Raw genomic sequence first — 14,032 nt, 5'->3', positions numbered from 1 at the left:
TTTTTTTTTTTTTTTTTAAGAAAAAAAAAGGGCTGGCAAACAAGAATGTTTTTAAAATGTATTGTATTCAGGAAGCAAGGAATATATATAATGTGTGTAACTTTTTCTCTTTGTCATCACAGGTCACATACTAAATACAATGTAATCAATAGGAGGAGGGGTGTGATTGATTTTGCCTATGGATGGAAAAACTCGAAGGACTCTGAGGATGTCCTTCTGTATAAAAAAGGCGCAGCATTCTGGTAATGACTTGAGTAGCCTCAGTCAGGATGCAGAAAGTGGGTCGAAAGGTTAGAGGTAATCAGTAACTACAGGAACAATGATTCTGCCCACAAACTGCACCTGACACAAAGACCTTGAATGTTGTTTGGATGTCCATGCCACACATCTGTATGAGACTAACTGTAACTGGTAGACTAATCGGCATGTTTAAAAGCAAATAGAGCACTCGAATTAGGCAGCAAAAGAGCCCCCCTAGTGTGTCTGTTAGGACTCACAATGTGTGTACTTCCCATAGAACACGCCAAAAGAGCATGCTGACAACAATGGACTACAGACATAAGTCCTAAATTGGATTTAATCTCTCCCACCGATTTAAGATGTTTTTTTGTTTTTTTTTTTGTATGAAAGAGGTCATTGTGATTAATTATTAACTAGTGATGTGGATATTTAATCATAAATAAATAAAAAAGAAACGAGCAAAACTGATGTGCATTTTTTTACAGCATTGCATGTCATCTGCAATGAGGCATTCAGTATTCATTGTGTTGCTGAAACGGACTCTTTTAGAAATAAGTTGTATTACTCTATGCACAGTAATTAAGGAGAATGATGCTGTACTGCACAATAAAAAGATGGGAAAAGTTGTAGCAGTACTGTATAGCTAGTCCCTTAAATGTATTGTTTTATAATTGTCTTAAATTTGTAAATGAACTTTTCCACGACATTCTAATTTATTGAGATGCACCTGTATAATTGACACTGTGCGACTGGTGTTCAGTGTGTTTCGGTGCACCTTATACATTTAGTAAATTTTTAAAAGCTCCACAGCTCAGTGTTGCTTTATTTTAAGTGGAAATTCGTGCTCACTCACAATTCAAAAATTAATGGTCGTCATCAGACTGATGATACTAATGCCGCCTTCATGTGCTATCGGAATTATTGCAAATATGAGTTTCCTATTTGGAAACTGGACATGAAAGGCCTCTCAGGTCATACTTACAACTGGGAAACTCAGAGGGTGCGTCTTGATGAGCTCCCTAGTTCAGTAGTCAGGGCACTCATCAGCGAGTCTGCTATTTTAAGGGCTGTCTCAATCGCAAAATCCTTCCAGTGCACTAGAACGTTCGATCCCTGAAAAATCCCACAATGCACCGCAAAAACTAGTAGCCACTACATGCCATGTCATGATTACTGTGATTTCGAGATGACAACACGTGACTTTCTACTTGGAACTGTTCACACACTTGGACTCGGAACTATCGCACTATCAATCCCTGCGTTCCATTCAGAAGGGCTCATCCCTATGCCCTAATCCCTTCAAAGGGTTTACCCTGCGGAGTGAGAGCTTTGAAGGGATGAAGGGTGTAGGGGTCAAAAAATTTTTTTTTGGAATGCACTTCTGTGTCACCTTAACGAGACGTTCAAGGAGGCGCCTTCGTCGCACATTTTGTATGCTGGTTGACCCCCAATCTTCTTTTACATTAAATATAATGTAACATACACAAATATAATCTATATCTGTGTATGTAATGTAATGTAATTTGTAATGTATATTGTGTTTATGTATTTAAATGGACTGATTGTAGCTGTAAAGTATTTTTGTTGAAGTACAATGTCGTTTTGACCATTATAATATACCAAATCTAACTCGCATAAATATTACAGTAGTATAGAAAAATACTATGCATACATGTATCTATTTATCTGTGAAGTCGAACTCTGTGACGCCAAACAACTTCCCTGTGCAAAGGATCATGGGGGCCTGAAGTGTCCATCAGTTGTACCCTTCAAAATCCTTCATTCAGAAGGGCCCTTTGAAGTGGCCAGTTTTCACCCTTCAATATGGCGGCCATGATTGTTTTCACTCCGAAGTGCACTTCGGAGGGCGATATATATCCCGTTTGGAACGCACCGTATGTCTAAACATAGCGCCTAATGAATCTGAGGTGGTCAGGTGGTACAAGTTGTAGCTCTCAGAAAACTGTAAAGTTTTATTTGTTTTCCCCTACAACATATAAATTGCTTTCTCCTGCCATTACAATCATGTATATATTTACATACTGTATGTATTGAACACTGCAAAAATAGCATTTATTTGACCGAAATTTAGGAATCTAAATAGCGCAGTGAATGTTTATAGTTACCAATGAATGAGATGCTAATTTATTCAAAACCTGTTGGATATTGACTAAATATCTTCTAAACCTTTGGGCTTCAATGAGATTTCCCCAAGAAACAGGCAAGAATGAACTCATGAATGGGCCGCCCACCATAAGGAGAATTTGGAACCACTGTCTTAATATAATGAAAGATTAGTTGGTATTTTTCCCACAAAGTAGTGTTAATATATAATTTAACACATAATAACTCAATCACAACACAGACTGAATGCAATTAAACTTTATTCTACTATGTGGCTGAAAAAGAGCTAGGTGGATAACTAATACAACAAATAGGAGACACGCAGAAGGTCCATTTGAGTTTTACTCTTCATCATGTCCCTTCTGTATGAAAAAGAGGAGAGAGAGAGATTATCAGTTGTGGTAAAATATTTTAATTACATGTTCTCTAAAAATCAATCGTATATAAATGTGGCAAAAATATACTTTAAAAATGGGGAAATTAAAACTTCATGTGATTGGTTTGAATCATAGAAGCAAAAAAAAAATCAGTCTGCTTAATCACTGGCCTTAGAACAGACATCACGACTTTTGGCACGCAGTTTGTTGACTTGTGACTCTGCAATGTCAGCCCTTTCTTCTGCTTCATCAAGTTCATGCTGGATTTTCCGTAACTTGCTAATATGTGTGTTGGCTTGTTCCTCCTATGAAGCAGGATTAGCAGTTCTGAGATTTGAGTCTGAACTGAATTGTATGATTTATCAAAAATCATATTTTGATTTTTTTATAAAAATTGTGATATTTAGGTTAATACTTACAGCTTCTTCTGCAGCCCGCTTGTAAGCCTTGACCTTTAGCTGAAGCTTATCAACTAGATCTTGCAGACGAGCCAGGTTCTTGCGATCCTCCTCAGTCTTTGAAGACAAATGATAGCAAAGAGACTTGAGAACTTGTTGTATGAGAATGTTTTTGTCATCACATTTTCTATAGATGTATGCAGTAGTGAAATTAGTTGTTGTTGTTTTTTACCTGGTAGGTCAGTTCTTTAATACGTCTCTCATATTTGCGAATTCCTTTCACTGCCTCACTGCTCTTTTTCTGCTCTGATTCTACTTCATTCTCCAGCTCCCTCACCTGTTGGCACAGTATAAACGTGTTTACAGAGTACCACTTGCAATAGTCAGAAAACATTGTTGGTATTTATGGTAGGCCACTCACCCGAGCTTCTAGTTTCTGGACTTGTTTCTTGCCTCCCTTCATAGCAATTTGTTCTGCTTCATCCAGGCGGTGCTGCAGGTCTTTAATGGTCTGCCCTCATTCCGGCTTCGTGTTTCTGACTCCAAAGAACTTTGCAGAGTATCGATGGTTCTCTGCAAATTGCATTTGCTCTGCTCCATCTCTTCGTCCTTCTCAGCTAGTTTGCGCTCAATATCAGCCTTTGTTTGGTTGAATTCTAGCTGAGCTCGCAGAATCTTACCCTCCTCATGCTCCAATGAGGCCTTTTAAAGAAGATTGTGATCTGTTACTTGGTTTGCAAGACAATTAAAAACGTTATTTAATATAAGCATCTTGAAAATTTATTTTACACAATTGCTTGAAATTCTGAAATCTACATCGTTTTTATATTGTTTTTATGTGTTTTTCTCAAAAGTCAACGAATAAAGCTGCATCTGAACACTTACTTCTGCCTCTTCCAGAGCAGACTGAATCTCACTTTTTTCTTGCTCCAGCTGTTTTCTCATTTTCTCCAGTTCATGAATGCTCTTTCCTCCCTCACCAAGTTGCTCAGTGAGATCAGAAATCTCCTCTAGATGAAAAGAATATTGCATTTCAACATATTGCCATATTTTCTCCAGCCTTAGTGATAAGGTCTCTACGGTGATATAAATTACACATCTTCCACCGCCACACTCTTTTCAGTCTTTTCAATATTTCCATTTATTTATTTATTATAATCATTTGTTTTAAGATTCTTTGCCAATTTACCTTGGAGATTTTTATTTTCTCTCTTCATGGTCTCCAGATGATCCAAAGATTCTTCATAGGAATTCTTCAGTTTGAAAAGTTCTGTACTCAGACATCTGGCTTCCTTCTGAGAGCTCTCTAGCTCAGCCTGTGACTCTTCATACTTCTGCTTCCACTCAGCCAGGACCTAAAAGCATTTTTTCATGCAAGTAGATTTTAGGATCACAGGTAATCAGAAATCATTTCTGAGAATAATCCCAAATCAAGGACCATGTTTGGTTACCTTATCAAAGTTTCTTTGCTTCTTGTCCAAGGCTGCTGCAGCTGCATTAGACCTCTCCAGGTCCGCCATAAGATCTTCAATCTCATTTTGGAGTCTGTGTTTGGTCTTTTCAAGAGATGAACATTTCGCATTTACTGCTTCAACAGCTTCTTCGGCCTCCTGCAAACGTTGAGCCAGTTTCTTCCTGTTTTAGGAAACAGAACAATATTAAAGCAGATCATTTTGCTTGCACACCCTAATAGAAAGGGATAGACATTTTATTATATTTTTACCTTATGTTCGGGGAAGCTTGGCCAACTAACAGAAAAACTTTTTGTTCGTCTTACATTTTAAAAGAAACATAACACAAACAAAAAGCTTATCTGTCAGTAGAAAAGTTAAACCTTAAAGAATAGTTCAAATATATATGAAATTCTAAATAGAAACATATCTTACTTGGCTTCCTCCAGCTCCTCAGTCCTCTGTATGGCATCAGTTTCATACTTTGTTCTCCACTGAGCCACCTCAGAATTAGCTTTGGACATGCCTCTCTGTAACTCTGCTTTGGCCTCCTGCTCCTCCTCATACTGCTCTCTGAGCAGATCTGTGTCATGACGGGCTGACTGTACAGCATGAGCTAGGGCATTCTTCGCCTGAAGGAGGACACATTGTTATTTAGCAGATCAACAAAATTAATGCAATTAATTTTTTATATATTAATCTGACAATGTTCATACTCAGTTCACACCTTAGTTTCTTCCTCCAGTTGCCTTTTAAGATCTTCAGTTTGCTGAGTATAAGACAGCTTGCTTCTAGTTAGCTGGGAGACAAGAGATTCCTTCTCCTCCAGCTGTCTTGCAAGTTCACCTGGGTATGTCATCATGCATTTTATTATTGTTGGAGTTCTGTCGCTCAAAATGATTGAAAAAAGTTATTTGACAGCCTTACCATTTTCAGATAGTAGTTTAGATTTTTGCATTGTGAAGTCATTGATACAACGCTGGCCTTCCTCATATTTTGTTCTGTATTCATTCATTTGATCTTCCAAGGACCTGCAGGTCTTCTCAAGATTTGCCTGAACAAAGTATATAATTTAGGAAGAAAATTACTTTCCAGCAAGAAGCAAATTTAAATTCTTATTGATGAATACTTGTATTAACAATACCTTCGTCTTAACAACATGTTCCATGTTTGAGACCACATCATCCAGCTCGAGTCTGAGTTCACTTTTTTCCTTTTCCAGTTTTTGTTTGACTCTCTGCAGATTGTCTATCTGCTCTCCCAAATCTGCCACACTGTCAGCTTGTTTCTTCCTCAGTGTGGCAGCAGTGGCCTCATGCTGCAAAGTGGCCTCTTCAAGGTCTCTGCGAAGTTTCTGAAACTCATTTTCACGTTTCTTATTCATCTCAATCTGAGCAGATGTAGCTCCTCCAGCCTCCTCCAGTCTCTCACTGATCTCCTCCAGCTCTCTGGCTAAATCTGCTCTCTGTTTCTCCACCTTGGCTCTTGCAGCTCTTTCTGCCTCAAGCTCTTCCTCCAGCTCCTCAATACGTGCCTATTATCATAAATAAGCCAGGGTTATCGCTCATGTCTCATTTAATTTTTCCCATCACAATATGCTCTTTGTGTGTGTGTGTGTGTGTGTGAATGCACGTTACCTGAAGTTCCTTCAGTTTTATCTGTAGCTGAATACAAATAGTTTGTTCATCCTCGATTTTCCCATTGAGCTGACTGATCTCAAAGTCTTTCCTATGATTGAAAAAGAGATGCTCGCAGTCCTTAATTTTGAACATATATATAGATTGGACTGTGAAAGAATGGAAGAATTTGACTTACTTTTTAAGTCGCTCCTCTAATTGCTGTTTGTCATTCTCTAGGTCCATTAAGCTTTCCTGGGTTAACTTCAAGTCTCCTTCTAGTTTCCTCTTGGCTCTTTCTAGATCCATACGGATCTTTTTTTCTTGCTCAAGAGATCCTTCCAACTGGTATAAATAATTCAACAGTTGGTTGCATGGTCATTTGCTCGTAACATTCATTATAACTTGCTTGTATAATTCATTATAACAAGAATATTAAATGTATATGTAAATTGTAAAACTCACATCATCCACTTGCTGCTCTAGCTTTGCTTTTGCCTTGGTGAGGGTGTTGACTTTGTCCTCCTCACTTTGCAGGTCATCCAGTGTCTGCTGATGAGCTTCCTGCAGGGCTTTCTTCTCCTTGGTTAGCTTTGCGATGATATCGTCCAAAGCTGCCATTTCCTCTGTCAGGTTCTTCACCTGCACAAGAACATTAAGTTTTGAGTGTTTGTACAATATTACTGTGTGTGTGTGTGTGTGTGTGTGTGTTGTGTAGAAAGACATCCCAGACCTTGTTCTCGGTAGCATGCTTCTCTTTCTCCACTTTAGCCAGAGTCAGCTCCAGATCATCAATATCTTTCTTCAGCTCTGAGCACTCATCCTCCAGCTTCCTCTTCTTAGCTGTCAGCTCTGCGTTCATCTCCTCCTCATCCTCAAGTCGCTCTGTGAGCTCTTTGGCTTTTGCCTCAAGCTGGATTTTGTTTTTGATGAGCTGGTCACATCGCTCTTCTGCGTCACAGAGATTGTCTTGCTCCTGTTTTTAAATGATGTTAAAACTATTCAGTAATTTCTATACTGCAAAAACACATTTACTTCTATGTTTTAAAGGCACAAAATATTAACTGACCGCTTGGACTTGAAGTTGTAGGTCATTCTTCTCTTGGAGAAGAGATACCATTTTTTCTTCTAGTTCTTTCCTTCGTGCTTCAGATTTAGCATAAGCCTCTTTGAGCTTGGCAAATTCATCTTTCATATTTGCCATCTCTTTTTCTGCTTCTGCTGACTTTAGTAGAGGTTTGATCTTAAAGAATAGCTTCATCCAGGGCCAATTCTTCACCCCCATGAAGGCACGGACATTCCACTGGATAACCAGTAGGGCATCCCTGTGAGGACATTCCATTTTTATGTCAGAAAATATTACAAAGTTTAATACAGTGAGCAAATTGCTAAGACTAAGTAATTGCTAAGTAATATGTGGAATTCTTGCCTTCTTTCAACTATCTTCTGGAACTCAACCCTTGCAAGGAGTCCTCTGGATCTAGCTTGAATACCAGAAATAATTAGAGATAATCTGTCATCTCTCATTTCTTCCAACTGACCCAGTAAACCAGCCTTGAAGAAAACCTAAGCAGAATTCATTATAGAAACATGCATTTTACTCACAGTACTACATGACCACTGTCATCTTTGCTCTCATATTAAATAATAGATATAAAATCACTCTTCAGATTCATGTAAATTTTCACCTTTGTGTGTCCAAATTTATATTGATTGTGATCAATATCCAGTGAACTCAAGAGTTTCTCAGCTCCTTTCCTGCTATCTATGAATTGACCTTCAGGTATGGCTGCAGGATTTAGGATTCGGTACCTGTAGATAAGTATAGAACGTTTCTAATAATGGAAAGAGTTGCTATGAATTTAGAGTTGAAATGTCACAGAATAATAATAACCTCTGTTTGAAATCTCCATAGAGAATTCTATTAGGGAAGCCCTTCCTGCAAATCCTGATGCCCTCCAGTACACCATTACAGCGTAGCTGGTGCATGACCAAAGGGTTCTCCATCACTCCAGGAATCTTTGTCTCATTAGGTATGATGCAGCGCACAAAATGAGGGTGAGTTGATCTTAGGTTTGTCATTAACTTATTCAAGTTTTCCTGTAGGGAAAAATGTACACAGAATTTAAGCTATTCATTTATGTTAAGGAACACTTTCAATTACCTAAAAAATACTGACATAGATCCACTGGAAACAAGCTTCATAACATTAGTATACATTATCTATTTTTTTTTCATTGTGTATGATAATTTGAGTCTGTAATTCAATTACCCTGTGAAGCGCAGAAACAGTTTGGAAGGAGGAGCCCTTCTTCTTACTTCCACCTCCTTTGCCCCCCTTACTATTCTCTTGAGCTGGTCAAAACAAGGTATTTGAATGCAGTAGTGCTTAAAACACTCATAAGTGTGTATGAGATTTTATTGTGCACACATGATTCATACATAGATACATACCTGTCTCTGTCCCAGCATAATTAGCAAAGAGCATTGACAGGAGCTTGACTGTAGACTTTTGAAAGAGTCCAACAACAGTCTCATTCAGTGGGTCTTTGTTCTTCACCAGCCAGTTGTTGATATTATAGTCAACAGTACCAGCATAGTGAATCAGAGAAAAATGAGACTCTGGCTTCCCTTTGATTGCTCTTGGTTTCTGAAAGTTGTTTGATTTCCCAAGGTGGTTGTCATAAAGCTTTGCTTTAAAGGTTGCATCACTGGCTTTGGGAAACATGCACTCCTCTTCAAGGATGGACATGATGCCCATAGGCTGAATAAAGAAGTCGATAGGATTGAGTTACTGACGTAGCAAATAGCCTTGTTAAACAGTTAAAGCACTATTCATGTATGACAGCTTTATCATTAGCACTACTTACTTTCTCAATGAGATCGATGCAGGCCTGTAAGTCCATGCCAAAGTCAATGAACTCCCATTCAATCCCTTCTTTCTTGTACTCCTCTTGTTCCAGCACAAACATGTGGTGGTTGAAAAACTGTTGCAGTTTCTCATTGGTAAAGTTAATGCAGAGTTGCTCAAAGGTGTTGAACTGTAGTTTTTAAATTAATTGAAAGGAATTGTAAGTATATGTAAGTTAGACAATAAAATGCATTTTAAACTTGACAACATGAGGATTTATCCACAAAGACTTACATCAAAGATCTCAAAACCAGCAATGTCCAGCACTCCAATGAAGTATTGGCGAGGTTGTTTGGTGTCCAGAGACTGATTGATTCTTACAACCATCCAAAGGAACATTTTTTCATACACTGCCTTGGACAGTGCACCAATAGCGTAGTACACCTGAGCACAGAGAAGCATTTGTATGGTTTGACATTACATGGATAAATAGGCATAATTTCTTTGCTGACACTCCAACTCACCTGCTGGACATTTTGCCCTTTGGTGACCCACTCATTTCCTACTTTCACTCTTGGATGGCATAAACCTTTGATGAGGTCAGCAGAGTTGAGGCCCATCAGATACGCAACTTTGTCTGCATCTGTAAAATTAATGCAATATTAATAAGATAAGTTTGCATTTAGTTTGCTACTTTCTAATAATACTCTACATACCTTCAGTCCCATCAGCTTCTGCTTGCTCCTCCCTCTGCTTTTGTTTGAACTTCATATTGCCATAGTGCATTATGGCTCCAATCAGTTTATAGATGCCATTTTTCTCCTCCTGAGTAAAGCCTAGTACATCAAACGCTGCCTAAAATTTACAGAATTAAAGGTTTCATATGAGAGCTTTATAATGACAGAAAAAAGGATGTAAATCGATTTACTCTTACATCAGTCGAAATTAGTTCTTCACTATCGTTAATTGAGGCTACAGTTGTTTCTCCTTGAGAGATGAAAGCGTAATCATAGGGGTTATTGGTGATGAGCAGCATCTCTATTTCAAGAGAGAGAAAGTACCGTTAGATTGTAGTGGTAAAACTGTAAAATGCCTTTGATTATGGGATGTCTACTGCGTCTCACCCAGCAGCTCAGGTTTCCGCTGAGAGAGGATTTGGTAGAAAATGTGATAGTCCCTTTCAGCTTTAAGCTGAAACGTCACCCTTGACTTCTCCAGAAGATCTGATATTTATATTAAAGAATTAAATGTTAGTCTTTGACCTTTAGTGTTTTTGTAACACAAGAGTCTTCATATTTAAAAAAAAAAATGGAATGATTTCTTACATGTCTCAATGTCAGCAGAGGCCAGCTTGCCACTGGCACCAAAATGAATTCGGATAAATTTTCCCTAAAGAATTGAAAAATTATAACATTATGAAATTAAACACAATGAATGCATTAATAATTGTGTAAGCTACTGAAAATGAATCGGTATGGCTTATAAATACCTAATGCCTAAAATGTGTTGAGAAACACTCAGTACTTGATTCAAAAACCTTTAATTGCAATAATGTCTGACATTAAATTTAAGGATTTTTTTTTTCTTATTTGAATGTTTTATACCATAATTATATAAATACTAAAGATATACTATCACATTTATGATGGCTCAGGATCTGATCAGTCTGCCATCTGTCAACCCTATGTTCTCTTTATATCATTTTGGTTTATCCAGCAGAGGGTGTTCTCACACTATATATGTGATGCATGCTATACATTAGCCGAAATGTAATTTGGATTACAATTTACATGTTCACTAAAAGTTTACATAAATGTTCAATGCTGAAGCTTACAAATCTTGAGGAGTTGTCATTTCTGATGGTCTTTGCATTACCAAAAGCTTCCAAAGCAGGATTAGCCTGGATGATTTGATCCTCCAGGGTTCCCTGTAATGAAACAGTAAATGTTTCAGTATCTTTTCAATCAGTCTTAATTAATGTAGAAACAGATGACACGTGAAAATGACACTTACCTTTTTTTCTGACCCATCTTTCTTTGCTGAGCCACCAGCTGCAATACTTGCAAAATATTGAATGACTCTCTTTGTGTTTACAGTCTTTCCTGCACCAGATTCTCCACTACAGTGACATAGAACATAGAAAAAGAAATGGTTTAAATCTTTAAAATGACATGAAGTATTTAATTAACTAAGGAATTATATTAAAAGATAAGTAATTTTACTTACGTGATCAGAATTGACTGGTTTTCCCTGTCTGAAATGGAGAAGACTGCAATGTTACTAATTCTTGAGTTATGGCTTATATGTTATTGATCTTTAAGAGTATAATGCTCATCCAGAGATTTGTGCAGAAAAAAAAAGCTGTCCTTCACAAAGGTCTACACATCCCTTGCCTCCCTCCCCTCCCTTGGCTTTGTCCATACCTGTTAGCATGTACTGGTAGGCGTTATCAGAGATGGAAAAGATGTGGGGAGGAGCTTCACTCCTCTTTTTGCCTCTATAGGCTACAACCACCTCCTGATTGTACACAGGTAGCCACTTGTAAGGGTTGACAGTGACACAGAACAGCCCTGAGTAGGTCTGTGGGAATGGGAAATAAAGTTCAGTAATTGAAGCTAATTAGGATGTATTCTCAAGTGACTCTGAACTGGTCTGCTCTTACATAGATCATCCATGCTGCATACCGCTCTTTGAGGTTGAACAGCACAGCTGGCTCATGAAGGAAGGTGAACATTGCCATGTCTTCAATTTTATCAAACTTTGGTGGGTTCTGGGGATGAATGTCAGCTTCCTTTACAGCGACAGTCTGTTAGAAGCAGAAGAAATTATTAGAATAATACCATTAGAATAATACTATCATGTAAAGTGGCATCAAATTTGCTATTGTGTGCAGATTGTATTGTATTGCTTGTATTGTTTTAATTTAGACTTAACTATTGCTAAGTTATTACAAATTGTTGCTCATAATGTTTCAGTGACCACTTGTGCCACTGGAAATGTAGGCCTACCATTGAATTATCTGTCACTGAAAGTGTCTGCCCTTTAAAATAGCTTTTTCTCAAAATGCTCCTTCAGAAGTAATGCGTATTCAATTAGTTGAGCCTACCTTTCTTTTCTCAGTCAGCACAGTGATTTTGTCATCTTCATGACTGATGATTGAAGCTTTCACATACTCTTCATCTGGATCAGGCACAAAACACTCCTTTTTCATATCAAATGGACGAGTTTGTGCTTCCAAACGCTCTCGATCCGACTTCCGCAGGTAAGGAGTGGCTGCTCCAAACTCTGCCATCTGAGCGTCCGCCATGATTGCCTTGTCTGGAGATGATAAGGTACGTTAAGTCCATGTTTGTACAATTTTGCAATATCAGACATGCTATGATCAAGCTGTTGTATTTATGATAGTTGAACATTGCCTCACAGCTTTCTAGTACATGATCATATAAAAAACTGTTTTGAAATATAAATAAAGAAAAGATTCTTAAACATAGAAAATAAGCATGACTCTTACCTGATGTGCACCAGGTGTGGCGGCTGAAGAAGAACCTGTTAATGTAAGGTTCAGATATGTGGATTGGTAAATTTTAATCTTTGTTACATCACTAAACAACCCAATACTTAAAAGATGTAAATCAGAAGAAAGCAACACAATAATAAATAAAACAGATTTATCATGAATGAAATTTTAGAAGAAATTTGCATCATTTTCTATTAAATGTAACATCACCATGCAGTTTTGGTTCAGATCTTACCCTCAGATAAAACCTCTGACTTGTCTGGAGACCAACCATGAGATCTCTTTATAAAGGAAATCACCCTCCCAAATTTGGAGAAGGCATCCCACAAGGCAGGAATGCTATTGCGTCTGAGCACTGTTAGGGTACAATGAGGGTAGTTAGGGGTATTAGGGAGAAACACGAACCTGCTAGGTGAGTTAAGCCTTTGTTAGATTTGTTAGTGTTCCATATTAGGTTCACGCTGACAGCAGAGCACTAATTTAGGTCAGCTAAAAAAGTTAAGTGGTTTGCACTTAAATGAAATGTGAATAATTAAAGCCAGACGAAGGTGTCTATTGAAGAATAGGCATCTGAGGTGAAGATTACTCTAAAACTTGGGACAAAGGAGCAAGATATTTATGGAAAATTCCATTTGTGTGTTCTTGTGGTAAGCCATCACTGCATTACTTTACTGCCACATGAGGATTTAACAGGCAACAAAGGGATTCAAATGCTGGATGTCTTAACAAACTTTAGATGGAATTCTATATTTGTCATCCAACATTGTTTAGAATACTCAGGAGAAGGTATCAGATTTCAGTAAAGTGATATGTTTGAACTGCATGCCATGTGGGCTCTCAATTACCCAGGGAGATTAGGGGGGTGTTAATATGCGACATTGTGTTTTTTGTCAGTCTTTGCAGAGTCGCAAACAACAATATCAGATGCCCTCTGAGTCTGCATCTATATTAAGCATCTTAGTCTGCAAGATTATCCAGGCGACAAGTGTCGAACAGCACACACAGTGGTCTGTCACAGGTGTCATACTTCAGATTCAATAAAAAAAGATAATGGTAGTACAATAAAAAAGTAAAGAGAAAACTGGAGTCCCCTGGGTAGGGAACAATGTAGACTGTGGCCATGGCTGTGCCATACTTCATTATCATCCACCAGCCAGCAAGTGTCTCCCCCCACAACCCATGTTGTTGACAACCCATTGTTTTTTTGAGGACAAAGATAACCCTGTGAAATTCCTGCAGAGTGGATCTCACTGATTGAGGGGTGAAACCACATCATACTGTGAGCCTCTGGACCTTATTTTATGTCTCTGCCTGGGATCAACTATAGCCCGCCACCTGGCCATTGTAGGTGTCTTTCTTCATAAATAAAACCAAGTGACGGGTATACACAGAGACCCATCAATATTTTATGGTATGCTAAAATTCTTGTAATGTTATAGAGTCCTGTACTCTTATTCA

General features: G+C 38.1%; 1 pseudogene; it reads right to left on the bottom strand.

Annotated features, from left to right (window-relative positions):
* Nucleotides 1-2,200: 2,200 nt before the first annotated feature.
* Nucleotides 2,201-12,603, bottom strand: LOC107718076 (myosin-7-like; annotated as a pseudogene).
* Between the last annotated feature and the right edge of the window lie 1,429 nt (nucleotides 12,604-14,032).

The sequence above is a fragment of the Sinocyclocheilus rhinocerous genome, unplaced genomic scaffold (assembly GCF_001515625.1).
Source record: "Sinocyclocheilus rhinocerous isolate Xijiao unplaced genomic scaffold, SAMN03320098_v1.1 scaffold480, whole genome shotgun sequence".
NCBI classification, from domain to species: domain Eukaryota; kingdom Metazoa; phylum Chordata; class Actinopteri; order Cypriniformes; family Cyprinidae; genus Sinocyclocheilus; species Sinocyclocheilus rhinocerous.
Note: the sequence above shows the minus strand (reverse complement) of the source record. Positions and strands in the feature narration are given on the sequence as shown.